Source organism: Oryx dammah, unplaced genomic scaffold (assembly GCF_014754425.2).
Source record: "Oryx dammah isolate SB20612 unplaced genomic scaffold, SCBI_Odam_1.1 HiC_scaffold_13, whole genome shotgun sequence".
Classification (NCBI taxonomy): Eukaryota; Metazoa; Chordata; class Mammalia; order Artiodactyla; family Bovidae; genus Oryx; species Oryx dammah.
Window position 1 is genome coordinate 5,952,164 of NW_024070197.1, and position 11,625 is coordinate 5,963,788.

Below are 11,625 nucleotides of genomic sequence, written 5' to 3' on the forward strand. Positions count from 1 at the left end.
CGGTTGGAGTCCCGCCACATGGGTTCAAGTCTCAATCTGAGGTGGCCGGTTTTATCATGGTGCTAGGGGAGAAAGAGGCCAAACGGTAAGGAGCAGAGAAAGAAAGGGCTGGAAGGAAGCATAGCCACATGGCTTGCCAGAGAGTGGGGAGGCAGGGAGAGTCACAGCGAGAGAAGGGGAGTAATCTGGAGCGCAGAGAGGGAGCCGAAATGGGGGAAGAAAGAGGCAGACTTAGGTATGGATTTTTGAAAGACTCAGGAAGGTTGGGGAGAGACAGCATTTTGAGGGGGAACGAATTGCAGCAGCCTGGGACAGGACACGTGTGAGGGAGGAAATAGAGGAACAGCAGGAGAGCAGAGGGGGAGAAAGAGACACCGAGACCCAGATGAAATAGGGAGCGAGGTGAACAGAGGGGTAAGCTCGATGCAGGTGTGGCCAGTTATTTGGATACAGATGATTTTTTTAGTTATACAGAGGAGTATGAGAATTTCAAAACTCCTGTCTATAAGGCTTGTGTCTTTTTTATTAGTTGTGGCAGAAGATGACTTTCATTTGCAAACCCTGTTGAGCCTGGGGCAGTGCCTTGATTCACTGAGTTGCGAGTGACCCCCTTCCCTTGTCCTATCATGAGATGGAGGTCAGGGAAGAAGAGACCTGGGGCAAGAAATGACTGAGTCTAGAGTGTCACTCTGTGGTAGCTTTTTTAAAAATTTTTTTGGCTGTGCTGTCTTCGGTTCTGTGCGGTGGGCTCAGGAGTTGTGGCTCCCAGGATCTAAAGCACAGGCTCAATAGTTGTGCACAGGCTTAGTTGCTTGTACTTGTGGGATCTTCCTGAACCAGGGATAGAACCCATGTCCCCTGCATTGTCAAGCAGATTCTTATCCACTGTATCATTATTGGATAGCATTTTTAAAGGAACGCTTTTTAAAAAAAGAAAAACGGATTCACATTTTCTCCTTTATGTATGGTGCTTTTTGTAGCTTGGAATAGGTCTTAATTCATTCAGTTTCTGTAATCATTTTTAACTTCAGAAATAAGCTTTTTTAGTTTCCAGTATTCTACTCATATCATCCTTTTCTAAATATGATTATTCTCCATTTTTTAAAAACTTTGACACCAGATTTTCTAGATTAAAAATAATTCAGTTTTTTTTTTCCAAATTTTTTTCAGATTCATTCCTTGCCTGAGTGCTTTCTTCCCTTCATCTCATACATTTGAAATTTCCTTTGGTAAGTAGTAAATCATCTTAGACTATTTTATGCCATACTTAGCAAAAGTGTCACCTCGTTTATCAGTTCTAATGAGGTAGATGAACCTAGAGCCTATTATATAGAGTGAAATAAGTCAGAAAGAGAAAGACAAATACTGTATATTAATGCATGTATATGGAATTTAGAAAGATGGTACCAGTGATCCTACATGCAGGGCAACAAAGGGAGACACAGATGTAAAGAACAGACTTCTGGACTCAGTGGGAGAAGGTGAGGGTGGGATGATTTGAGAGAATAGCACTGAAACATGTAAATTACCATATGTAAAATAGAATGATCAGTGCACGTTGGATACACGAAGCAGGGCACCCAAAGCCAGTGCTCTGGAACAACCCAGAGAGATTTGGTGAGGAGGGAGGTGGAAGGGGGTTCAGAATGGGGGGGCTGCTGCTGCTGCTAAGTCATGTCAGTCATGTCTGACTCTGTGTGACCCCATAGATGGCAGCCAACAGGCTCCTCTGTCCCTGGGATTCTCCAGACAAGAATACTGGCGTGGGTTGCCATTTCCTTCTCCAGTGCATAAAAGTGAAAGTGAAGTTGCTCAGTCGTGTCTGACTCTTAGCAACCCCATGGACTGCCATCCTACCAGGCTCCACCATCCATGGGATTTTCCAAGCAAGAGTACTGGAGTGGGGTGCCATTATAGTCACTAGCAGTTTGTTAATGAAGGAAAGGAAAGTTTTAAAACTCAGAATGGCACCAGGCCCCTCATCCATAAGATGCATTTTGGGATAATCTTGGCACCAGATGATTCATCCCAGGCCATACAATGATTAACTTGAATCTTGTAGAAGGCAGATTACCATACAAATAGTTTCGTTTACATAGATGAGGGGAACAATATCTGAGTATAACATACTGGTTTGTGAAGTAGGTTCTCGGCCATTAGGCGGAACCGACCTGAAGACAGAGTCTGGGATAAGTGCATAGTCCATTCACGTAGCTTAAACATTTCCATAAGAAAAATGGATTGGTTAACTCAAGGTTTGAGAATAGTTAACTTCAGGTGAAACCAGGTGTCATTATGACAACACAGTATGTTAAGAGAAACCTCCTTTTAAATTTGTATAGAGAAGGAAAAAAATATCGCTAGTTTGTTTCCTCCTGCCGCTTAAGAGAGATAAAAATGTCTGACACTTGCAGCCTATTTCCTCCATTTGGAGACCCCTGGCCTTCCTGCCTGTTACCCTCTCAGTAACCCCTTTTCTTTTAGAAGAATTATGTTGCCTAGGGACAAGGGGCATCATTCTCGTTCCATAACTGCTTCCGAGCTGACAAGGGACGTTGTCCTTAAATTGGTGAGGCAACATATTCTCCTAACCCTCATACCAAAGATGTCTGATCCAGGGCCCCCAAATAGTATTTGGAAGAAGCTGCAGCAGTAGCAAGAGTTTGAGCAACTCTTGCAGGAAGGGGAACCCCTTCCAGGGCCCGAAACTGGGCTCTTGTCTAACACTCGGAAATGAATTGTCTGAGGAGACACATGTGCTGACAAAGCAAGAGATTTTATTGGGAAGGGCACTTGGGTGAAGAGCAGTAGGGTAAGGGTACCCAGGAGAACTGCTCTGCCCCGTGGCCCGCAGTCTCGGGTTTTATGGTGATGAGATTAGTTTCCAGGTGGTCTTTGGCCAATCATTCTAATTCGAAGTCTTTCCTGTTGGCGCACGCATCACTCAGCCAAGATGGATGCTAGCAAGAGGGATTCTGGGACATGGACAGACACTTGGTGTCTCCTTTTGACCTTTCCCAAACTCTTCAGGTTGGTGGTGTCTTATTAGTTCCGTATTCCTTATCAGGATCTCCTGTCATAAAACAACTCATGCAAATGGTTACTATGGTGCCTGGCCAGGGTGGGTGGTTTCAATCAGTGTGCTTCCCCTAACACAACCATTTGTAACTTAAAAGCTTTCATGCAACTAGAAACAAATCCAGTTATACAGTAACAGATGCAGGGAGCAAACAGCAAAAACAAAACAATCAGAATTATTGTAAGTAAGATAGTTTTCCACCATGGGGCACTAGTTAACATCTCCCAAAATGAGGCAGTTGAGGGTTCAGGAATATCCATACCCCCAGTCATCTTGTTCATGTGTTTAGTAAAATGAATAACATTAGTGTTCATATTAGGTATATATGTAAAGCATTGGGTATGAATAATGGTACTAGTTCCTCGTTGCACAGCTGTCAGAATATCTAAAGCCAATCTGTTTTGTAAAACCACTTTTCTAATTTGTGGTTGTTCAGCATTAAGAGCTGCAATAGCTTTTTGAGAATCTTGTAATGCCTGTTGAGTAAAATTAGTCAAAGCATCCACTCGTAGCATAACATCTGTAGTTCCCAAAGAGGGAACAAACATTGCAGCTAAATAATCATACCAGTGAAATACAGACTTTGCCCACCGAGTTTTAAGGTGGAGTAAATTAGCAGGCTTTTCTGGAAGCTCTGAAAATATAAAGCCGTGAGTAGGCTAGACCCAGGGTGCATCTTCCTATCCAACCAAGGGGAAGCCATGCCCTTAGGTAAGAGCCACATATGCAATAGGTCCCGTTTGGAGCAAGCCAGCTGACTGAGATATCCAGTCCCAATTAGTGCCTGGCCAGACAAAGGGAGGACCTGAATTGGGGTTGGAAGACATGGAAATGATTACGTTGCATACATGCTGAGGCAAAAATCCCAATTGTTTCTAATCATTGTAATTAAGTTGTTGGCTAACTTTTGGGAATGGCTCTGTTTGTTCCTAGCATATAGGGGCAGTAGATACTAGATGTCCTTTTTCAGGAGTTAGCCATATAACCTTATTCCATATTTGATAAACGTCAGGTAAAAAACCATTAGATCCAGACCTATTTGCCTTATGTGTAGCCAAATAGTCATTAAACCGAGACAATGTATAATCAAAATTAAAAGTCATGTTATGTCCGTAGTTAAAGTACAAAGTGTTGCACCAGTCCTTTTTAGGGTTGGTAGATGTCATCAGATGAAGAAGAGGCATCACATATGATTGTTGTCGAAAGTATTCACAGACTTGGAGAAAGTCTTTTTCTTGAAGTGGAGATGTCTACCACAGGAATCCTTTCACTGATGAGGGGAGTGCTCTGCAGGCCCAGCAGTTAGACCAGTTGTGGAATGCAGTGTAGGAGTGAGCCCACGACAGGAAGGCATTGTCTTGAGGATCAAATGGCAGACTCAGGATTTTTGGAGTCAGCAGAAGTAGGCTCTCATGGATTATCAGGCCCATCTGAAAAGTACAAAGTCAGAGCATAGAAAGTAAAGACATAAAATGAAGTCCCTTAGTTCTGGTCAGGGTGCCACCTCTTAACTCAAATGTGATGTACCCACGAATCAGTTCCTGTCACTTTGACAGCTATGGAAGAAGAAAGAATTACCTGGTAAGGGCCTTCCCAGAGGGGCTCACGGGATGGGCCCCCAGATCCCAATGTTATTATGAGGACCTTGATTCCTGGCTCAAATAGAGGCTTGCTTGACTCAGAGGCTGGGTCAGGAGTCGTCTCCCGGATTTCTATAATGCCTGTTTAAAAGCTGAGAGCTGAGTTACGTAACTAGTTAATTCCAAGGCTTCAGGGTATATAACGATGTCTGTGCATAAGAAAGGTCTTCCATAATTACATTCAAAGGGGGACAGTCCCTCCTTTTTGGGGGCAGTTCAAGCCCTCATTAAAGCTATGGGTAGGACTTTAATCCTATTGTCTTGCGTCTCTTGAGTTAATTTGCACAGATGTCTTTTGATAATGTCATTAGATTTTTCAACCTTTCCTGAAGATTGGGGTCTCCAGGAACAATGTAAATGATATTCTGTTTCTAGAGCTTTAGATACACCCTGAGTTACAGCAGCTTTAAATGTGGAGCTATTGTCACTCTGAAGGCTCCGTGGCAGCCCAAACCTGGGGATAATTTCATGGATTAAAATCTTTATAACCTCCTTAGCCTGCTTACTACAACAGGGAAAAGCCTCTATCCATCCAGTAAAAGTACCCAAACTTGTAAGCAAGAATATAAAATTAGCTTTTGGCATATGAGTAAAATCAATTTCCCAGCCCTCTCCAGGATACTTTCCACTTTGTTGTAACGCAGATAATGCTAGCTTCTCAGTCTTTGGGTTATTTTTCTGACAAACCTCACACCTTTTGATAATGTTCTTTAAACTTTTCATTACATTTTTACCTTCAAACAAACAAGAAGCCATTTGGTAAGTACTCTCTGCACCCAAATGAAACCTCTGGTGTAAACCCTTAAGAATTTTCCGTTGAGCATTTTCAGAAATTATTAATCGTCCATCCTCAGACTGTAACCATCCTTTATCTGTAATCTTTGCTCGTCTTTTCTCATATCTTTCTAATTCTTCCTCAGTATATTGTGGTTTTTCCTGTTCCACAGGACCTGTCCAGATCAAGGGTGTCTGCAGTGAAGGGGTTTCATAAAGTGCCAGCTTTTCTGGCGTGACAGTTAGCCAGCTGATTACCTTCAGCTGCTTTACTCCCATCCTTGCTGTGCCCTTTGCAATGCATGAGAGCTACACAATATATAGCAGTTATAAGTCTCTTAATCTCTCTGAAATGCTTCATAGGTTCTCCCGTTGCTGTTTTAAACTGTCTTTCTTCCCATATTGCAGCATAAGCATGTAAAATCAAATACGCATACTTAGAATCCATGTAGATATTTACTCACTGCCCTTTGCTTAACTCTAGAGCTCGGGTCAGAGCTACACTCAACTAACAGAGCACGGGTTCCCTGGGGGAGAGATTTTGTTTCTGAAACATGTTCAGCTGTCACCACAGGTGTAACCTGCTTTATGCTTTCCATCCTGAACAAAAGAACTGCCATCTATAAATATTTCTATATAGGATTGTCTAATGGGTTATCCTTTAGATCCTCCAAAACTGCATAGTTCAAAGTTAGAAATTGGGAACAATTGTGATCAGGTGTTTCATTTTCCTTCTCAGGAAGGAAAGTGGCAGGATTTAAATGCCCACAAACTTTAAGCTTAGTTACTGGTCCTTCTAACAACAATGACTGATATTTAAGAAGTCTACTGTCTGTCATCCAAATATTAACCTTAGAATTTAAGATTCCACTCACATCATGAGAAGTCAAGACAGTAAGATTACATCAATAAATTATTTTTAAAGCTTCAGGTGCTAATAAAGCCACTGCCCCAATTACTCTTAGGCAGTGGGGCCACCCACATCAAGTTACATCTAATTTTCTACTTAGATAAGCAATAGGTTGCTGGTGAGGCCCTCGGGCTTGTGTCAAAATTCCCAAGGCCATACCTTTTCTTTCAGTGACAAACATATTAAATCCTGACCCTGTGGGCAAGCTCACAGGAGGAGCTTGCAAGAGGGCAGTCTGAAGAACCTTAAAAGCCTTTTGAGTATCTGAAGACCAAACCAGTTTGTCTGTTTGGGCCTGCTGAGTTTCAGCTGTAAGTTTATATAAAGGCTGGGCAAGTTGCCCATAACCTGGAATCCAAGTATGACTGTAGCCTGTGATTCCCAGAAATCTTCTCAATTGTCTTAAAGTCATAGTGAAGAAGGAATTCATAGGGCCTAGACTCCATCTTAGGCCTGTTCGTGCTGATCATGCTCGGCCAACTTTCCAATGGACTCTGAACTCTGTGTTTCAGTTCAGTTCACTCGCTCAGTCATCTCTGACTCTTTGCAACCCCATGAATCACAGCACGCCAGGCCTCCCTGTCCATCACCATCTCCCAGAGTTCACTCAGACTCACGTCCATCAAGTCCGTGATGCCATCCAGTCATCTCATCCTCTGTCGTCCCCTTCTCCTTCTGCCCTCAATCCCTCCCAGCATCAAAGTCTTTTCCAGTGAGTCAACTCTTCGCATGAGGTGGCCAAAGTACTGGAGTTTCAGCTTTAGCATCATTCCTTCCAAAGGAATCCCAGAGTTCATCTCCTTCAGAATGGACTGGTTGGATCTCCTTGCAGTCCAAGGGACTCTCAAAAGTCTTCTCCAACACCACAGTTCAAAAGCATCAATTCTTCAGCGCTCAGCCTTCTTCACAGTCCAACTCTCACATCCATACATGACCACAGGAAAAACCATGGCCTTGACTAGACGGACCTTAGTCGGTAAAGTAATGTCTCTGCTTTTGAATACACTATCTAGGTTGGTCATAACTATTCTTCCAAGGAGTAAGTGTCTTAATTTCGTGCCTGCAGTCACCCTCTACAGTGAATTTGGAGTCCAAAAAATAAAGTCTGACACTATTTCCACTGTTTCCCCATCTATTTCCTATGAAGTGATGGGACCGGATGCCATGATCTCCGTTTTCTGAATGTTGAGCTTAAAGCCAACTTTTTCGCTTTCCTCTTTCACTTTCATCAAGAGGCCTTTTAGTTTCTCTTCACTTTCTGCCATAAGGTGGTGTCATCTGCATATCTGAGTTTATTGATATTTCTCCGGGCAATCTTGATTCCAGCTTGTATTTCTTCCAGTCCAGCGTTTCTCATGATGTACTCTGCATATAAATTAAATAAGCAGGGTGACAATTTACAGCCTTGACGTACTCCTTTTCCTGTTTGGAACCAGTCTGTTGTTCCATGTCCAATTCTAACTGTTGCTTCCTGACCTGCATACTGATTTCTCAAGAGGCAGATTAGGTGGTCTGGTATTCCCATCTCTTTCAGAATTTTCCACAGTTTATTGTGATCCACACAGTCAAAGGCTTTGGCATAGTCAATAAAGCAGAAATAGATGTTTTTCTGGAACTCTCTTGCTTTTTCCATGATCCAGCAGATGTTGGCAATTTGATCTTATATTCCTTTGCCTTTTCTAAAACCAGCTTGAACATCAGGAAGTTCACGGTTCACGTATTGCTGAAGCCTGGCTTGGAGAATTTTGAGCATTACTTTACCAGCATGTGAGATGAGTGCAATTGTGCGGTAGTTTGAGCATTGTTTGGCATTGCCTTTCTTTGGGATTGGAATGAAAACTGACCTTTTCCAGTCCTGTGGCCACTGCTGAGTTTTCCAAATTTGCTGGCATATTGAGTGAAGCACTTTCACAGCATCATCTTTCAGGATTCAAAACAACTCAACTGGAATTCCGTCACCTCCACTAGCTTTGTTCGTAGTGATGCTTTCTAAGGCTCACTTAACTTCACATTCCAAGATGTCTGGCTCTAGATTAGTGATCACATCATCATGATTATCTGGATCGTGAAGATCTTTTTTGTACAGTTCTTCTGTGTATTCTTGCCACCTCTTCTTAATATCTTCTGCTTCTGTTAGGTCTAGACCTATTTCTGTCTTTTATCGAGCCCATATTTGCATGAAATGTTCCCTTGGTATCTCTAATTTTCTTGAGATCCCTAGTCTTTCCCATTCTGTTGTTTTCCTCTATTTCTTTGCATTGATCGCTGAAGAAGGCTTTCTTATCTCTTCTTGATATTTTCTGGAACTCTACATTCAGATGCTTACATCTTTGCTTTTCGCCTCTCTTCTTTTCACAGCTATTTGTAAGTCCTCCCCAGACAGCCATTTTGCTTTTTTGCATTTCATTTCCATGGGGATGGTCTTGATCCCTGTCTCCTGTACAATGTCACGAACCTCATTCCATAGTTCATCAGGCTCTCTCTCTATCAGATCTAGACCCTTATATCTATTTCTCACTTCCACTGTATAATCAGAAGGAATTTGATTTAGGTCATACCTGAATGGTCTAGCGGTTTTCCCTACTTTCTTGAATTTGAGTCTGAATTTGGTAATAAGGAGTTCATGATCTGAGCCACAGTCAGGTCCTGGTCTTGCTTTTGTTGACTGTTTAGAGCTTCTCCATCTTTGGCTGCAAAGAATATAATCAGTCTGATTTCGGTGTTGACCATCTGGTGATGTCCATGTGTAGAGTTTTCTATTGTGTTGTTGGAAAAGGGTGTTTGCTATGACCAGTGCATTTTCTTGGCAAAACTCTATTAGTCTTTGCCCTGCTTCATTCCGCATTCCAAGGCCAAAGTTGCCTGTTACTCCAGGTGTTTCTTGACTTCCTACTTTTGCATTCCTGTCCCCTATAATGAAAAGGACATCTTTTTTGGGTGTTATTTCTAAAAGATCTTGTAGGTCTTCATAAAACCGTTCAGTTTCTTCAGCATTACTGGTTGGGTCATAGACTTGGATAACTGTGATATTGAATGGTTTGCCTTGGAGACAAACAGAGATCATTCTGTTGTTTTTGAGATTGCATCCAGGTACTGCATTTTGTTTACCATGACGGCTACTCCATTTCTTCTGAGTGATTCCTGCCCGCAGTAGTAGATATAATGGTCATCTGAGTTAAATTCACCCATTCCAGTCCATCTTAGTTCGCTGATTCCTAGAATGTCGATGTTCACTCTTGCCATCTCTTGTTTGACCACTTCCAATTTTCCTTGATTCATGGACCTGACATTCCAGGTTTTTACGCAATATTGCTCTTCACAGCATCAGATCTTGCTTCTATCACCAGTCACATCCACAACTGGGTATTGCTTTTTGTTTGACTCCATCCCTTCAGTCTTTCTGGAGTTATTTCTCCACTGACCTCCAGTAGCATATTGGGCACCTAATGACCTGGGGAGTTCCTCTTTTGGTATCCTATCATTTGCCTTTTCATACTGTTCATGAACTCTGTGTTTAGTACCTATGAAAACAGCAACAGCAGGATAAGACCCCTTCCAGACAGGGGAACCTTGAAGATTGTATCTAGGTTACTCATCACCTAAGAGAAAACATACACTAATCACCCCTTCCTCCAGACAGGCCATAAATTTTTCTGTATCTATCGGAGTGTAACCTCAGCTTTATTGATTATTGGCTAATTGTTTGACTGTTTGAGCGCATGAGCACATAGCATGTGAATGATGGAGTTATTGGGATTGTATTTTCCTTGATTTATGTAAGTCTCAAGGAATTTGGAATAGTGGGTTCAGAAACGTACACATGGGGTATAAAAGATTTTCACAAATGCTGGTCAGGGTCCTTGGCTAAGAGGAGACACTCTTGGGCCTGCCGGTGTAATAAGCTGCTCTCCGCTACCTGCATTGTCCTTCTGAGTGAGTTTGTTTCCCAGAACGTGTGGCTACATTTCGTGCATTGGCCGGGAAACTCCTCACTTTGAGGAGACAGGTCTCATTTGAGGCCACCCTGAGGCTTTGTGGCTTGAATTTCCTAGAGGGGAGGAGGCGCCTCGCCCCTCTGGAAGAATTCAGCCTTTCAACGCCCAGTTTCTTCGCTTTGGCAGGTAGTGAAGAAGGGAACTGAGTGCTCAGGTTAGGAGGAACCCATCCGCCAGGGTGGAGGAGGGCCTGATCACCCACCCCAGGAGGGACTAGAAGGGGCACAGACCTACAGGGGCCTGGAATAGGCAGGCAGCAGCGATTGCTTACTACAGAGGTCGACGAGCGTGCTTAAGTTTCGGAAGGAAATTTGTGAAGGTCATTTAGGAGGTGTGTCCATGCCATCTCAGGGAAAATTATTACCAGCGATCGCCAGGGGAGTTTTAGGATAGGAAACTGGTCCTTATATGCTCGTATTCTGCCTTCCCCCAGGAGATGTCCTGTCTGCTGTGAAATTCTCGACCCCCTCGCAATTGTTAGGCTAGAAGGAAGGGGATAAATAAGTGATTATGAATTGGCTTTCCCGGAGATGGCCTGGGACATGGGATATTTAACCCAACTATGTTTTCATCCGCACCTGATCAAGCCCAGCAAGGCAGAACAGACTTTAAAGGAGAAACAGTCTTGGACCACATGGTGTTCTGGTTTGGCTATGCTGACTGGCAGGTGAAGGCACGCCGATCCCTCTTCTCCCTCTGGGATTTGGCAGGTAAGGCTCTTCTCACCCCAATAAGGAAGGAGGCAGAATGGCAATTTAAGTGTCATTGAGTGGAAATATCAGAAGTACATAATGTACTGAGAACTTCGTAGACAGATGAAAAGGAAAAGGAGAAGAAGGTCCGAGAAGGTAAGCAAGATGGGAGGAAGTGAATCTAAGGCAACTGTATTGGAGTGCGTGATTAAAAATTTTAAGAAGGGATTAGGAGGAGACTATGGGGGTGAAGATGAAGCCTAACCGCCTCCACATACAGTGAGGTCAAATGGCCCCCTATAGGAGTAGGATGGCCACCAGAGAACACCGTGAACTTAAAAATAGTGGAAGCAGTCTATGCAGTAGTCACAGGAAAGCCAGGACACTTGGATCAATATCCATATATTGACTCATGGCTAGGGTTAGCTCAAGACCCTTCTACTTGGACAAGGTTCTGTATGCAGGAGGGAAAGGGAAAAATATTATTGGCAAAAAAATTGACTGATGATAAAAAAAAAAGGAAATTCTACAGGAT

At 43.0% G+C, this 11,625-nt stretch overlaps 1 pseudogene; it reads right to left on the reverse strand.

Moving 5' to 3' along the window:
* Nucleotides 1-2,594: 2,594 nt before the first annotated feature.
* On the reverse strand, nucleotides 2,595-4,509 carry LOC120871994 (annotated as a pseudogene).
* Nucleotides 4,510-11,625: the final 7,116 nt, after the last annotated feature.